The sequence below is a fragment of the Bos grunniens genome, chromosome 1 (assembly GCF_055505025.1).
Source record: "Bos grunniens cultivar Pamir isolate PY7600 chromosome 1, Bosgru_T2T1.0, whole genome shotgun sequence".
Classification (NCBI taxonomy): Eukaryota; Metazoa; Chordata; class Mammalia; order Artiodactyla; family Bovidae; genus Bos; species Bos grunniens.
Window position 1 is genome coordinate 137537497 of NC_141165.1, and position 16416 is coordinate 137553912.

Genomic DNA, 16416 nt, shown 5'->3' on the forward strand with positions numbered 1-16416 from the left:
CTGTTCACCAGACATTCTATTTTTGCTACTGCTGTTGTTAACATAAGTCAGAAAGTACTGTATTTGACTGATCGTCTATCATGCACTATGAGACACCATAATTTACTAGTTTTGCCCAGAAATTGTTGTGAGACAAAACACCCTGATTGTTTTCTTCTAGCAGGCAGGCTATCTTCTAGCACAGAAAATTTAGGGAAATCTGGGCGTTCAGTATTTTCAGTTCTGCTGCCCATTTTCAATAATTGTATCTAATTCATCTCCGCAAATTATGTGCTTCAAACTGGCTTCCACCTTTATTTAATCCATTACTCTTTTTTTTCCCTAGTTGTGTCCATTTTGACCTTTACGGAGATCAGTTACATGATACATACACTTTTGTATTGGCTACATATGCTCAATATGCTTGTGAGATTCATCCAGAATCCCACTATTCTTGATTCTACGGAACCTAGTCACAGGGCATCAACCAACCTCCAGATGTTAACTACCACTAATTCTCCAAGAAGCTAGTATCTTTCTCACTAGTATGTTTCTTACTGTCTAAGTAGAGAGAACATCCTCTGGAACTTCCTGAGAAATAACCAGTAGCTAGGCCTTCTCATCTCACACAATGAAGCCATTCAAACATTTCCATTTCCCTGAGCTTTCTGGCCCCTTTCTTAACACTATGTTAGAGCTGTTCCAATACTTCCATCTTATTACTGAAGATCATTGTTATATCCAGTCTATGAGAAGCCATTCCAAGGCATATTTGAACAGGTTCAATTTACTGCGACATTGAAATTGGCTCCCGTAACAATAAGCTTTTCCCTATTCAGGCTTCAATTTATCCCTTGAATTTAATTTATCCCTTAAAATTCAATTTATCCCTTGAATCTAACATCATCAAGATTCCACACATTTTCATCTGGTTCTTGATGATACATTAACCAAATCTTGAGATTTCTTTGGTTTGTGAGCTTTTCTGCCAGGCAAGAAATAAGGCTCTTTTTCTAGCTAAGGCTCTTATCATGATGTGAATTGGAGGAAACGGGGAATGGCAAGGGTAGAATTTGCAGACTTTACAAGATATCAAGTTATGAGATTCTGGTCTTGCCTGAGGGTTTTACAGATTCTCCAGGCCAGAGGAGTCTTTTGCCCTCCAGTATGGAGAATCATCGCTAGCACGGGGAACTAAGGGCAACTTGGCTGCTCTTTACTGTCAAGTTTGCCACTCCCAATGTCTTCTTCTCAAGTTTCTGGCTCACTGGCCCTTCTTATTCAGGCCTTGTCTCTGGCACCAGGGAACCGTTAGGGCTGTATGTTATTACTGCTCTGCAACACTCACAGTTAGAGGCTGGGTCTAATATTCAGAATAATGTTTCCCACAAATACGCATGAAAATGTCTTTAGAATCTGCCATATAGCAATTCTGGTTTTGATAGTATGCCTTGAGTTGTTGTCAGGGCATTCAAAGCACTTTGCAGTAACCAGACAGCTCCACAATCTTTAAAATGTCCATTGCCCCCTTCAATTCAAGTGCAATAGTTCCTGCACAATCCAGTACTTTCTCTTCTCCCTATGCTAAGTCATTTCAGTCGTGTCCGACTCTGTGCGACCCCATAGACGGCAGCCCACCAGGCTCCCCTGTCCCTGGGATTGTCCAGGCAAGAACAGTGGCCATTTCCTTCTCCAATGCATAAAAGTGAAAAGTGAAAGGGAAGTTGCTCAGTCACGTCCGACCCTCAGCGACCGCATGGACTGTAGCCTTCCAGGCTCCTCCATACATGGGATTTTCCAGGCAAGAGTACTGCCATTGCCTTCTCCAATATGCTTTCATTTAAAATCATCCCAGGTGTGTGATTGTGGTGCTTAATTTTATGTGTCAGTTTAAATTGGTGATGATGCTCAGATATTAATCTAGATGTTTCTGCCCCATAATGTGGGTCAGTCAGTCAGTTCAATCACTCAGTCATGTCTGTCTCTTTGCAACCCCATGGACTGCAGCACACCAGGCCTTCCTGTCCATCACCAGCTCCTAAAGCTTGCTCAAATTCATGTCCATTGAGTCAGTGATGCAATCCAACCATCTCATCCTCTGTCCTCCCCTTCTCCTTCCACCTTCCACCTTTCCCAGCATCAGGGTCTTTTCCAGTGAGTCAGTTCTTCACATCAGGTCATCAAAGTATTGGAGCTTTAGCTTCAGCATCAGTCCCTCCAATGAATATTCAGGACTGATTTCCTTTAGGATGGACTGGTTTGATCTCCTTGCTGTCCAGGGGACTCTCAAGAGTCTTCTCCAACACCATATGTCAAAACCATCAATTCTTCAGCTCTCAGATTTCTTTATGGTTCAGCTCTCACATCTGTACATGACTACTGAGAAAACCATAGCTTTGACTAGACGGACCTTTGTTGGCAAAGTGGACTTCATCAAATCATAGCAAAGATGGATGGCCTCCCTCAAGTAAAAAGAAACTCCGACATCAGACACTCTTTGAACTTAAGCTGCAATATTGAATCTTCCTAGATTGCCAAACTTGGGGCATGAATTCCAGCATCAGTGCTTCCTGGATCTCCAGTATTTCAGGCCATGCTGCATATTTTGGACTTACCAGTCTCAGTGATATCATCAAGACAGAAAAATATCAAGTCCTAAGTCATAGTTTTCCCCATCCCCCACTAAGAGAAACACTGACTAAATAACTCTCTATGAATCAGAATGCCTTTGTGAAAATTATGGAACTCAGGAGAAAGGTTATAGCACAGCATTGTAGCAAAAATAAATGAGAAAAACTGCATCAAAGCAAGCAAGAAAAGTACTTTATCCATATCACTTATCCCTCAAGATATCACAGCAAGGTACTGAGAAGCATCCCCTGGTCCCACAGTGTCTGCTACAGAAGAAAGAGAGACCAAGGTGGATATCCAACTTTCTCACCTAAAAACTTCCCAAATCTGCAGAGGGAAACAGACATCCAAATTTATGAAGCCCAAAGTTTTCTAAATAATTTGAACCTGAAGAGATCTACACAAAACTCACACTGTAATCAAGTTAGCAAAAAATAAAGTGAAAATCCTAAAAACAGCAAGAAAGAAGTGATTTATTAAATTCAAAGAAAACCCATGAGACCATTAACAGATTTTTCAGAAGAAATTTTTCAGGTAAGGCAAGAGTGGAATGATACAGGCAAAGCACTGATTAAAAAAAGAAAGAAAGAAACTGCCAACCAATACTATGCCCATCAAAACTGTCCTTCAGAAATAGAGGAGACATATGGACTTCCGTGGTGGCACAGTGGGTAAGAATCCACCTGCCAATTCAGGGAACAGGAGTTCGACCCCTGGTCCAGGAAGATCGCACATACTGTGGAGCAGCTAAGACTGAGCGCCACAGCTACTGAGCCCACACACCGCAACTGCTGAAGCCCCTGCGCCTAGAGCTCTTGCTCTGCAACAAGACAAGACACTGCAATGAAAAGCCCGCACGCTGCAATACATAAAATATGTATTGCCAAACATAAAATACAAATACAAACAAGAAATAGAGAAGAGACAAAGATCTCCCAGATATACCAAAACCAAAACCAAGGGCGTTCATAACCACAAGACCTGCCTTACAAGAAGTGTATCTGTGAGCCTACCTAACTCAGGGATCAATTCTTCAACATGAATCTCTCAGTGCATACACATCCTGTTTGTTGTTTCTCTGGAGAATCCTGACTAAAACAGGAGAGACTCAGTATTTTTATGCCACAACCAGACTGGAGATATCTTCATTTTCTTAATACTTGGGACAGGATTACTATTCCTTTTTTTTAACAGAAAAGAGTGCTGCTCCAAGTTCCATACAGAGTGTGTGCTTAAAACAGTTCCTAGAACTAGCTGTCTTATCATGGTTTCTCCACAAGTCAAAGCCTGGGTCAGAGACCTGGGTGCCACTGATTTCTTTTTGAAGTAAGTTCAGGAAGTAGGAGTTAGGCAAAGGGATTATGAAAGAGGAGGAAACTAACACAAGGACGAACTATGGATTTGGCCAGCTCTCCAGGCAATGAGTGTCCTTTCCTGCCAGATCATCTAACAAGTTTTATGAGCTGAATCATTTGGATATTGACTCCCAACGACTCTTGGCTAATAGTGACCCGACAGACTTGGAGTTCCCATACAGCTGTTTCTACACTGAGTGCTGAGTGTGTTCTTTGCAGCATCAGTAAGCCTTGGCACAGGGAACACCAGGTGAGAGGCTCTCAGTACGTACCTGCATGAGGCTAGTGGAAACCTGCACACAACTTGTTAGAGCAGTGGCTGCCGTTCAAATGTGGGGCTGAGATGTTTTGAAGTGTTATACAAGAGGGGTCTCTACACAGATTGCAAGCTTCCGGAGACCTAAAATGGAATCAACTAAAATCTGTTTGAAAATGGGAAGTTTTACTGAGAGGTATCATAGGAATAAGGAGGAAGATATTTAATTTTCACTTTATATCTTTTTGAATGATATGGCTATCTTTCAGCACATGAGTATGTTACTTTTTAAGTTAAATAGTAATAACAAATAGGCAAATAAATATGATTCTTTTCATATAATTCCTTCAAAGTGTCTCACTTGTTCTATATTCAGAATCTGAATTGATATTTTTCTCCAAACCTCATTCCTTGCCCCTCCCTTTTTTTCATGCCCTGCACACACCACATATAACACTTGGTATTTCTCAACTATGCCATGATATTTCTTATTTTCATACTTGACACATGTGATTTGGCCTCAGTAGAACACCTCTGTCATCATTTCATTCAGATGATGATGATAATAACAGTAAAAAGAATAATAACAACATTAAGAATATGGTTAATTTTTAATATGCCAGGCCAGGCAATTACATTTTTTTAATGTAATTACTGCATATTTTTCCAGCTACATTCCAGACAAAGTCTCTTCAAAGCCTTCTCATTTCCATACTTGTCTAGTATTGATAACTTCTTCTAAGACTCCATAAATTCCTTTGAAAATCCTGAGAAAGATACATTTATTTCACTTTCTTATAATTAGTTCTTGTCTGTTTCTCTCACTAATCTGTGAATGCTGATCTCCTTCAGAATAGAGATGTAGATCTTGATTTGTCTAGCACATAGCACAATGTTAACACTGAAAGTTGGATGCTTTTATCAATGTCACTTTCTAATTGTAATGATAATTTGTAGCCATTTTGATACTAAATTATTTTACTTTTCAGAGTACTTAGAGTTTAAACTATTTTCTTTTCCTCCTTATGTTTGTGCAGATGAATCCTTTAATTCACTAACTACATCATTACAGTTTCCTTAATACTATGTAAACTTATTTTAATCAATCTTTTCACCCCACTTATTTAATATGGATCATTCACAGAAGTGTTCTTCGCAATTGCTCTTGTGTTGACTCTCAGAATTCCCTTCATTGACATTCTTCATTATGTTTGATACCAATATATGAGAACTTTAATTACATCCACATAATATCTAAAATGCATTCACTTTAGAATCTTATTTTGTAAGTATAAGTATTTTTCAATACTCAAAGAACAGCCTTGAAATTTCAGCAAAGATTCTACTATCTCAATGGGAATAAATCTCTACAAGCTAGAACTATCTGAGCAAAAGTAATTTTCTATATATATCCCTTTGTAAGTAATTACATTATTTTTACACTGTTCTACCAATATTAGAGAAAACACTTGAATTCTGATGCCTTAACATTACTCTAGGCATGAAACAGGGGAGAATGTAATATTGGCAGCTCTATCTAAACCCCTTTCAAAGAATTTTGGATCAGGTCTCACACTGTGTCTGAAAGTAGATATTTATAAATTGCTTTGAATTATACGACACCTTTCTTCTCCCAAGGAGCTTATTCTGATAGTATTTATACTGTGGCATTTCAAATAATTGATTTGTTTCAGCATGCATGTCCAGAGGCCCCAAGGACATAGCCATTTTTTTCACAGACCTAATAAATAAAATTAACTTAGGGCAAAAACCAATGAAGGTAAGCTAATGCAATCTAGAGTGGGGAACGAAGTCTCAGCATGTTGTATGTAATTCATCTCATGGACTAGTTTTCCCTGTGCTGCAAAAAATATTGAAGATATATAAGTTATAGAATTTTCAATGTCCATCCCTAACCCTGTGCTGACTCAGTAACGGACAGTGGGCAAGGAGCCACTTCACTTTTTGCAGCTACAATATATTTACTTAGTAGAAATTATGTTACTGGTCAGTTGTGTTTTAACAGCCTTACCAGCCAGATATTACAGTGACTGATGAGATCATACAATAAGCAAATTTAAATTCCTTATATGGTGAGAAATAGCTCATCAGTTCAGTTCAGTTTAGTCACTCAGTCATGTCCAACTTTTTGCGACCCCATGGACTGCAGCACACCAGGCCTCCCTGTCTATCACCAACTCCCGGAGTTTGCTCAAACTCATGTCCATTGAGTCAGTAATGCCATCCAATCATCTCATCCTCTGTCATCCCCTTCACCTCCTGCCTTCAATCTTTTCCAGCATCAGAGTCTTTTCAAATGAGTCAGCTCTTCACATCAGGTAGTTCATGTCTTAACTCAAATCATAGCTCATATCTTCCTTAGTTTACAAGAGACTTCCTGCCACAGCTACGCTAAAGGTAGGCTCACCCTAATGCTACTTGACCCATGAAAATTCCTTGAATTCTCTAATAAACTTTTGTCTCAAGAGAACCTTATAACATTGCCTGAGTTGAGGCACTAATGATCAAAGATCTTATCTAACATAACAGATTTTGGAAGGGAAAGTGGTGCTAAAAATTCCTGTTTTCAGTAAGTACATTTCATAAGACATTGACACTGTTCCTTGAATTTACAGCTTAGCTTTTTCTATCCTCTTGACTGAATGTAACTGATTTATGGCTGTATTTGGCAAAAACTATCCTAGTATGAAACATGTGTGCTCAGTTACTCAGCTGTGTCTCCTCTTTGCGACCCCAAGACTGTAGCCTGCCAGTCTCCTCTGTCCATGGAATTCTCCAGGCAAGCATACTAGAGTGGGTTGCCACTTCCTCCTCCAGGGGATCTTCCCAACCCAGGGACTGAATTGCATCTCTTGCTTTGGAAGGAGAGTTCTTTATCACTGTGCCACCTGGGAGTCTGGTATGAGACACTGGAACCTTAAAAAAAGGCAAACACTTTTTAAAGTCACCATTTGATGCTAAGATGCTAAGTTACTTCAGTCGTGTCCGACTGTGCAACCCCAGAGACAGCAGCCCACCAGGCTCCCCCGTCCCTGGGATTCTCCAGGCAAGAACACTGGAGTGGGTTGCCATTTCCTTCTCCAACACATGAAAGTGAAAAGTAAAAGTGAAGTCGCTCAGTCATATCTGACTCTTAGCGACCCTTAGACTGCAGCCTACCAGGCTCCTCTGTCCATGGGATTTTCCAGGCAAGAGTACTGGAGTGGGTTGCCATTGCCTTCTCCGAAAGTCACCATTTACATTGTTTCAATCCAAATATAGAGTCTACTTTTACCCTCAGTAAACTATTTGTTTTAATTTTAAGTACGTGTCATAAGTTTATTCATTTCCCAGGACTATATTTTTCAGCATTATTGTATGGCCAAGCCATCAACGTCAGAATTATACAAGAACTAAGTAAAGGCATATGATATGCATATGCACATATATTTCATACAGGTTATTGATGACTCAATTCCATTTGAAATGGAATGAAGTTAAAATTTAAGAATTTTCCACAGTTTGTTGTGATCCACACAGTCAAAAGCTTTGGCATAGTCAATAAGCAGAAATAGATGTTTTTCTGGAAATCTCTTGCTTTTTCAATGACCCAACAGATGTTGGCAATTTGATCTCTGGTTCCTCTGCCTTTTCTAAATCCAGTTTGAATATCTGGAATTTCATGGTTCACAGACTGTTGAAGCCTGGCTTGGAGAATTTTAGCATTACTTTGCTAGTGTGTGAGACGAGTTCAATTGTGTGATAGTTTGAGTATTCTTTGGTATTGCCTTTCTTTGGGATTGAAATGAAAACTGAGTTTTCAACTTTCCAAGTCCTGTGGCCACTGCTGAGTTTTCCAAATTTTCTGGAATACTGAGTGCAGCACTTTCATAGCATCATCTTTTAGGATGTGAAATAGCTCAAATGGAATTCCATCACCTCCACTAACTTTGTTCACATTGATGCTTCCTAAGGCCCATTTGACTTCACATTCCAGGATGTCTGGCTCTAGGTGAGTGATCACACCATCGTGATTATCTAGGTCATGAATATCATTTTTGTATAGTTCTTCTGTGTATTCTTGTCACCTCTTCTTGATATCATCTGCTTCTGTTAGGTCCATACCATTTCTGTCCTTTATTGTGCCCATCTTTGCATGAAATGTTCCCTTGGTATCTCTAATTTTCTTGAAGAGATCTCTAGTCTTCCCCTTCTATTGTTGTCCTCTATTTTATTGACTATGTCAAAGTCTTTGACTGTGTGGATCACAACAAACTGTGGGAAATTCTTAAAGAAATGGAAATACCAGACCACCTGACCTGCCTCTTGAGAAATCTGTATGCAGGTCAAGAAGCAACAGTTAGAAATGGACATGGAACAACAGACTGGTTCCAAATAGGAAAAGGAGTATTTCAAGGCTGTATATGTCACCCTGCTTATTTAACTTATATGCAGAGTACATCATGTGAAACACTGGGCTGGAAGAAACACAAGCTGGAATCAAGATCGCCGGGAGAAATATCAATAATCTCAGGTATGCAGATGATACCACCCTTATGGCAGAAAGTGAAGAGGAACTAAAGAGCCTCTTGATGAAAGTGAAAGAGGAGAGTGAAATAATTGGCTTAAAACTCAATATTCAGAAAACAAAGATCATGTTATCCGGTCCCATCACTTCATGGCAAATAGATGGGGAAACAGTGTCACACTTTATTTTTTGGGGGGCTCCAAAATCACTGCAGATGGTAACTGCAGCCATGAAATTAAAAGGCGTTTGCCTCTTGGAAGAAAACTTATGACCCACCTAAACAACATATTAAAAAGCAGAGACATTACATTGCCAAGAAAGGTCTGACTAGTCAAAGCTATGATTTTTCCAGTATTCATGTATGGATGTGAGAGTTGGACTATAAAGAAAACTGAGTGCCAAAGAATGGATGTTTTTGAACTGTGGTGTTGGTGGAGACTCTTGAGAGTCCTGTGAACAGGAAGGAGATCAACCAGTCAATCCTAAAGTAAATCAGTCCTTAATATTCATTGGAAGTACTGATGCTAAAGCTGAAACTCCAATACTTTGGCCACCTGATGCAAAGAACTGAGTCATTTGAAAAGACTCTGATGCTGGGAAAGATTGAAGGCAGGAGGAGAAGGGGATGACAGAGGATGAGATGGTTGAATGGCATCACCATCTCAATGGACAGGAGTTTGAGTAAACTCCGGGAGTTGGTGATGGACAGCGAGGCCTGGCATGCTGCAGTCCATGGGGTCGAAAAGAGTGGACATGACAGAGATTGAACTGATCTGAACTGAAGTTAAAATATGAATATAAAATGCTATCTACTATTCTTGGTGAAATCTTTGCATTAATAAAAAACAACAGAATTTAATAAAAGCTTTTTAACATAGTCATTGTCTATTAAAAGCCTTTTTAAAGACAAAGTTTTTTTTCCCTATTAGTTGTTAAGTTCTGTGGGACTTTGCCCTGGGCCAATAGCTAGGCTTTGATCTCACATAGACATGTGACCAAAATAAGGGTTTTCCTGGTAGTTCAGCAGTAAAAAATCCACCTGCAATGCAGGAGACACAGGAGATGTGAGTTCAATCCCTGGGTGAGAAAGATACTCTGGGGAAGGCATGGCAAACCCCTCCAGTATTCTTGCCTGGAGAATCCCATGGACAGAGGAGCCTAGCAGGCTATCGTCCATGGGGTCACAAAAAACTGGACATGACTGAAGTGACTGAGCATGCACGCACACATCTAGCAAATACCTGCTGATGGAGTCAATAAATCTAAGTTACCCATCAGTTTAGTTCAGCCCTAACTTCCACTTCTCTCATGTCCTCAGGATCCCATGTGCCAAAATAAGCTCTGTCTTTTTCATAACTCCATGTGCCTGAAACTGGTTTCCAGAAATACTTTCTGTACTGAGGCTCTTTGCAAATGCATGGGTTTGAAAGAAACTGTCTACTTAATTCATTTCTGCCAAGTTTACTGTGTCCAGTTATGAAGATAAAGATTTGTAAAACTCTTCAAAATGTTCTGTTAACTGTAGTATTTTCTTTAACAACCTTCTAGCTTAATATATCGGAGAAGGCGATGGCACCCCACTCCAGTACTCTTGCCTGGAAAATCCCATGGACAGAGGAGCCCAGTAGGCTGCAGTCCATGGGGTCGCTCAGAGTCGGACAGGACTGAGCTACTTCACTTTCACTTTTCAACTTCATGCATTGGAGAAGGAAATGGCAACCCACTCCAGTATTCTTGCCTGGAGAATCCCAGGGACAGGGGAGCCTGGTGGGCTGCCATCTATGGGGTTGCACAGAGTCTGACACGACTGAAGCGACTTAGCAGCAGCAGTAGCAGCAGCTTAATATATACACGCTAATAATCATGGATTTTAAGAGAAGACACTTACCTGTGCACCTGTGATGTTCAACTGCACAGGTGTAGACACCAAGCACATGAAGAGTTGAATTTAACGTTGCTTGTCTCCTACAACGGAGTCTCCTACAATGGATAGAATAAGAAAAGAGTCTTTAAGTAGGTGAAAGGTATATACAATAGCATTAAAAATAATTGATCAATTGCTACTTTCTAAATCTGAGCCCATCTGAAGCAGACTTTTATGTCTAGGGTAAGAATAGCATTTAAAAAGCGATCAGTTTTACTTCTGCCTCCAGGAATAATGAAGTAGCAAATCTAAGATTTACCATAATTCCCTAAGCAACTAAAATAACCCAGAAAAATATTTTAAAAATGAATAGTTTTCAGATATTGGTCGATAGGCAGTACAGAACAGTGACCTCTAAAGACAGGGGTAGAAAAGGTGATCCTTGTGATTGCCCCACCTTGCTGTCTAGGGAACATCCCATAATATAACAGAGGGAAAGAGAACTGAAAGAAAACCTTGTGGGTATTCCTGAGTTGAAATTCAGACAAATTCAGAGTCCAGGGAGGCCAAGATGCCACTAATTTTTAGGGCAGAGAGACAGATACAAAGAGAGAACTCCAGAGGTCTGAAGAGGGTTCCACTTGAATCTTTGTTATTAACATGAGCATAATTTGAAAATGCAGAGTGAAGAACTTCCTACCTCATGGGGCATTGGATAGAGTCCTTAGAAAGGTATTGCTTTAAGCTACGCCTAGAAAGAATCAACTTGTTTCCAACTAACTTACTGCTTCCCTGAATAAAGTTCAAAAAAAATATTGAAAGAAATGCAAATGCTCTAGCACATCACATATAAAATTCACAATGTGACATCAAATCAGAAAAATATCAGGCATGTGAAGAAGCAAAAGAAAAATCTCTCTGAACAAACAGATGCAGAAATAAAACACATGAAAGAATTAGTAGACAGGAATGTTAAAACAGTCTCTATAAATACACTCCATATGTCCAGGAAAGTGGATGAAATTGGACTTGATAAGAAGAGACGTGGAATTTTTTTTTAATTTAAAAAAAAACAAAATCAAATATCTAATTATGAAAAATGCAGCAAAACACACATTCTTTTGGAATACTTTCCAAAATAGAAAATATTGGGGCCATAAAACAAGTCTTGATGAGCATAAAAGCTTTTGAAACATTAGAAGCATGTTGTCTGACCACAGTTAAACTAGAAATCAATAACAGAAAAATATATGGAAGGTCCACAAATATTTTTAGAGAAAACAACATGCATGTAAATAATTGCTGAGTCAAAGAAGAAATTATAAAGGAAATGAGAAGATACATGAACTAAATAAAATGAAAACACAATATATCAAAATATGTGGGAAGCAAGTTAAACCATTCATAAAGGATATTTATAGCTTTAAATGTTTATATAAGAAAAACAGAAAAGTACAAAATCAATATACTGAACTTTCAAAATAAGGCATTAGAAAAAGAAGAGTGAATAATATTCAAAGTAAGCAAAACAAAGAAAAGAGCATAAGTCAATAAAAGAATAAAATGTATCTATATAGAGTGAGAGAGAAAAAAAGAGAGAAAGGTAGAAAGAGACAGAGACAAAGAGAGAGTACCAAGAGAGGGAGAGAAACAGAGTGAAAGAAACAGAGAGAAAAATCAACAAAACAAAACCAGATTGAGAAATCAATAAAACTGGCAAACTTCTAACCAGAAAAAAAAGGAACATAGATACATTGCCAATATAAATCAAAGCAGGAAACTCACCATAGATGCTACAGACGTTAAAAGAATAATAAAGTAGAGATGTATGGCAGAAACAAACACAATATTGCAAACCAATTATCCTACAATTAAAAATAAACAGATTTTTAAAAAGGAATAATAAAGGATAGTATGAAAACTTGCATCACAATTGTTTCACAACTTAGATGAACAAGTTTCTTAAAACAAAGAAACTACTAAAGCTCATTCAAGAAAAAAAATAGACAACCTGAATTCCTCTATATCTAATTTAAAATTAAATTTGTACTTAACAACTTTCGCCAAAATTAAACTCTTGGCATATGTAAGAACTCACTGGTGAATTATACAAAACATTTAAAGAAAAACAACATCAATTAATACTTCTGCTCATTCTGAGGCCAAAAACAGACAAGAGATTACAGGAGAAAGAAAGAATAAGAGAAGTGGGGAGGGGAAAGGAAAAGAGAGAAGAAGGAAGAAACCTAGATAACAGTGACCCTCATGAACATGGATGAAAAATTCTTAACTTAGTTTTAGAAAATGGAATTCAACAATATGGCCAAGTGGGCTTTATCTCAGAAATGAAAGTTTTATTTAGCATTTGAAAGTCAAGCAATTACAATTCACCATAATACTCCAGTCAGTAGAAATATCATATAATATTCTCAGTAAATGCAAAAGAATGACAAAATTCAATAGCCATTTATAATATTAAAACTCAGTAAACTAGGAATAGGGCTTCCCAGGTGGCACAGGAGTAAAGAATTTGCCTGCCAATGCAGGAGACACAAGAGATGTGGGCTCGATCCCTGGGTCAGGAATATCTGGAGTGGGAAATGGCAACCCACTTCAGTATTCTTTCCTGGAAAATTCCATGCACAGAGAAGTCCGGCAGGCTCCAGTCCATAAGGTCACAGAGAGTCAGAGACACACACAAACACACACAGAATAGAAGTTGCAGTAGAGTAAATAATTGTCTCCTAATCACCGGAATGTGTGAATATCACCTTACATGACAAGAGGACTTTGCAGATACAACCTTTAAATGAGACTATCTTGGATTACCTGGGGGTGATAAATGCAATTATAAGTGAACCCTAGTGTTCATTGCTGCACTATTTACAATAGCCAAAACATGAAAATAACCTAAATGTCCTTTGATAGAAGAATAAAGATATATAAACATTGTGTGTGTATGTATATATATATATGTACACACACATAAAATGGAATATCATTGAGCCATAAAAAAATGAAATAATTCTATTTGCAGCAACATGAATGGACCTAGAGATTGTGATACTTAGTGAAATAAGTCAGACAAAGAAAGACACATACCATGGTACCACTTCTATGCAGAATCTAAAAGATGGTACAAATGAACTTATTTGCAAAACAGAAATAGAATGACAGACGTAAAAAACAAACATGGTTACCAAGCAGAGAAGGGGAGGGATGGATTGGGAGATTGGGATTGACATATACACACTACTATGTGTAAAATAGATAAATAATAACTTACTGTGTAGCATAGGGAACTCTACGCAATACTCTGTAATGACCTGTACAGGAAGAGTCTAAGAAAGAGGGGATACGTGTATATGTAAAACCAATTCACTTTGCTGTACAGCAGGAACTAGCACAATATTGTATATCAACAGTGCTCCAATAAAAATTAATTTAAAAATATAATCATCAATATAAGAGAAAGGAGTGGGGAGGTCTCTAGAAGAGAAGTTTTCTGATGACCTTGAAGATCTGAAGATAGTATGTCACAGGCTTTGGAAATGGAGGAAACAGCTGTGAGCCAAAGAAGGCAAGCAGTACAGCTCCAGGAGCTGGAAAAGTCAAGAAAATGGATTATTCTCGTGGAGCCTCAAGACACTGATAACAGACACCTTGATTTTGGCCCAGTGTAACTGATTTCAACCTTCTGGACCCCATAACTATAAGAGAATACATTTGTATTATATAAGCTACTGAGTTTGTGACAATTTGTTACTGGAGCCATAAGAAACTAAGACAGAAAAGAACTTCCTAAATCTGATAAAGGGCACCTAAGAGAATCAACAGCTAATATCATATTTAATGACGGAAGACTGAATGCTTTTCTCTTAAGACTGCAAACAAGGCAAGAATGCTCACTCGTACCACTTCTGTGCAATATTTTATTACTGACACTAGTCAGTTCAATAAAGCAAGAGAAAGATACCAAAAGTTTAATGATAGAAAAAGAAGTAATACTATTTACAGAGCTATTATAAGTGATGTGTAAAGTTGGCAAAATCACATGACTCAAACTCAACATTAAAAATGTAAAATATATCACAAAGAAAAACTCAGCAAATAAAATGGAAGAAATAATGTCATTTACAAGAGCATCAAAAATACTAAATTCTTACAAATAAATTTAACAAAAGAAGAATATATGCTAAGATTTACACAATATTGCTTACAGAATTAAAGAAGGCAAATAGATATAGCATGCTCAGAATCGGAATATCCAGCATTCTTAAAATACAAATTCTTCCAAGATTGACCTGTTGATCAAAGATTGGCAAACTTTTTATGTAAAGAGTCAAATAGAAAATACTTTAGGCTTTGTAAGTCAAATAATGATACCTGTTACATATTCTTTGTTGCTTTGTTTGTTTGTTACAATTCTTTTAAAACATGAAAAAAATTTTTAGCTTGAGGGCAGTAGAAAAAACAGATTGTGATCTAGATTTGATACATGAGTTACAGTTTGCAGACTCTTGCAATGAGTCCAAATGAAAATCCAAACAGGATGTTATAATAGGAATATATGGAAATACAAAAGTCCTAATATAGCTGAAAAGCAGAGACATTACTTTGCCAACAAAGGCCCGTCTAGTCAAGGCTACGGTTTTTCCAGTGGTCATGTATGGATGCGAGAGTTGGACTGTGAGGAAAGCTGAGCGCCAAAGAATTGATGCTTTTGAACTGTGGTGTTGGAGAAGACTCTTGAGAGTCCCTTGGACTGCAAGGAGATCTAACCAGTCCATTCTAAAGGAGATCAGCCCTGGGTATTTTTTGGAAGGACTGATGCTAAAGTTGAAACTCCAATACTTTGGCCACCTCCTGTGAAGAGTTGACTCATTGAAAAAGACTCTGATGCTGGGAGGGATTGGGGGCTGGAGGAGAAGGGGACGACAGATGGCTAGATGGCATCACCGACTCAATGGATGTGAGTTTGAGTGAACTCCAGGAGATGGTGATGGACAGGGAGGCCTGGCATGCTGCGGTTCGTGGGGTCGCAAAGAGTCAGACACGACTGAGTGACTGAACTGAACTGAACTGAATATAGCTAAAGTTTGAAAAAAAAGAAAAAAAGAACAAGGTTGTAAAACTTAAACTACCTGATTTGAAGACTTATTTTTAATCCCCAATAATCAATTTAGTGTGGGATTAGTATAAAGCCAGATATACAGATTGTTGGAACTGTAACGGAAGTCCTCAGAAAGATTTATGCATACATGGTCAATTGATTTTGACAAGGATGCCAAAACAATTACACAGAGAATTGATCATCTTTCTACAAATAGTGCTGAACAATTTGGATTATTCATTTGGAATAAGAAAGTAAAAACATCTGTTCTTATCTCAGGAAAAATATTTAGCAGTAACTTGGATTATGCAATGATTACTAAATAGAGCACAAAAACCCATAAAATATCAATAAAACATTAGATTTCATAAAAACATAAAATGTTTGTTATTGACAAACAGAAGACACTCTTAAGAAAATGGAAGAACAACCCACTAAACAAGAAAAATATATTTGCAAAGTATATATCCGACAAACAACTTTCATGTAGAACAAGAATTATCAAAACAAGGCCCCGGTCTAGGTATGCCCTGCCATCTGTTTCTGTAAATAAAAGTTTATTGAGACACAGTCATGCTTATCCATTTGTGTCTTATATGTGGCTGTTCTCATGATACAAGGCTAAGTTTAATAGCTGCGACAGAAATCTTGTGGTCCATAATGCCTAAAGTATTCACTCTGACCCTTCAG

The 16416-nt window shown here is 38.1% G+C and overlaps 1 long non-coding RNA gene and 1 pseudogene across 1 annotated transcript in view; one reads left to right on the forward strand and one right to left on the reverse strand.

The window, feature by feature from the left end:
- Window positions 1-4860: 4860 nt before the first annotated feature.
- LOC147380240 (uncharacterized) overlaps window positions 4861-16416 on the reverse strand; it is a 679399-nt gene continuing 667843 nt past the window's right edge. The window contains exons 2-3 of the long non-coding RNA XR_015135049.1: window positions 10638-10729; window positions 4861-4988 (exon numbers count right to left, since the gene is read on the reverse strand). This is a non-coding gene — a long non-coding RNA (uncharacterized LOC147380240). The remainder of the gene's footprint in view (window positions 4989-10637; window positions 10730-16416) is intronic.
- LOC147380241 (N-acetyllactosaminide beta-1,3-N-acetylglucosaminyltransferase 2-like) overlaps window positions 14147-16416 on the forward strand; it is a 70540-nt pseudogene continuing 68270 nt past the window's right edge.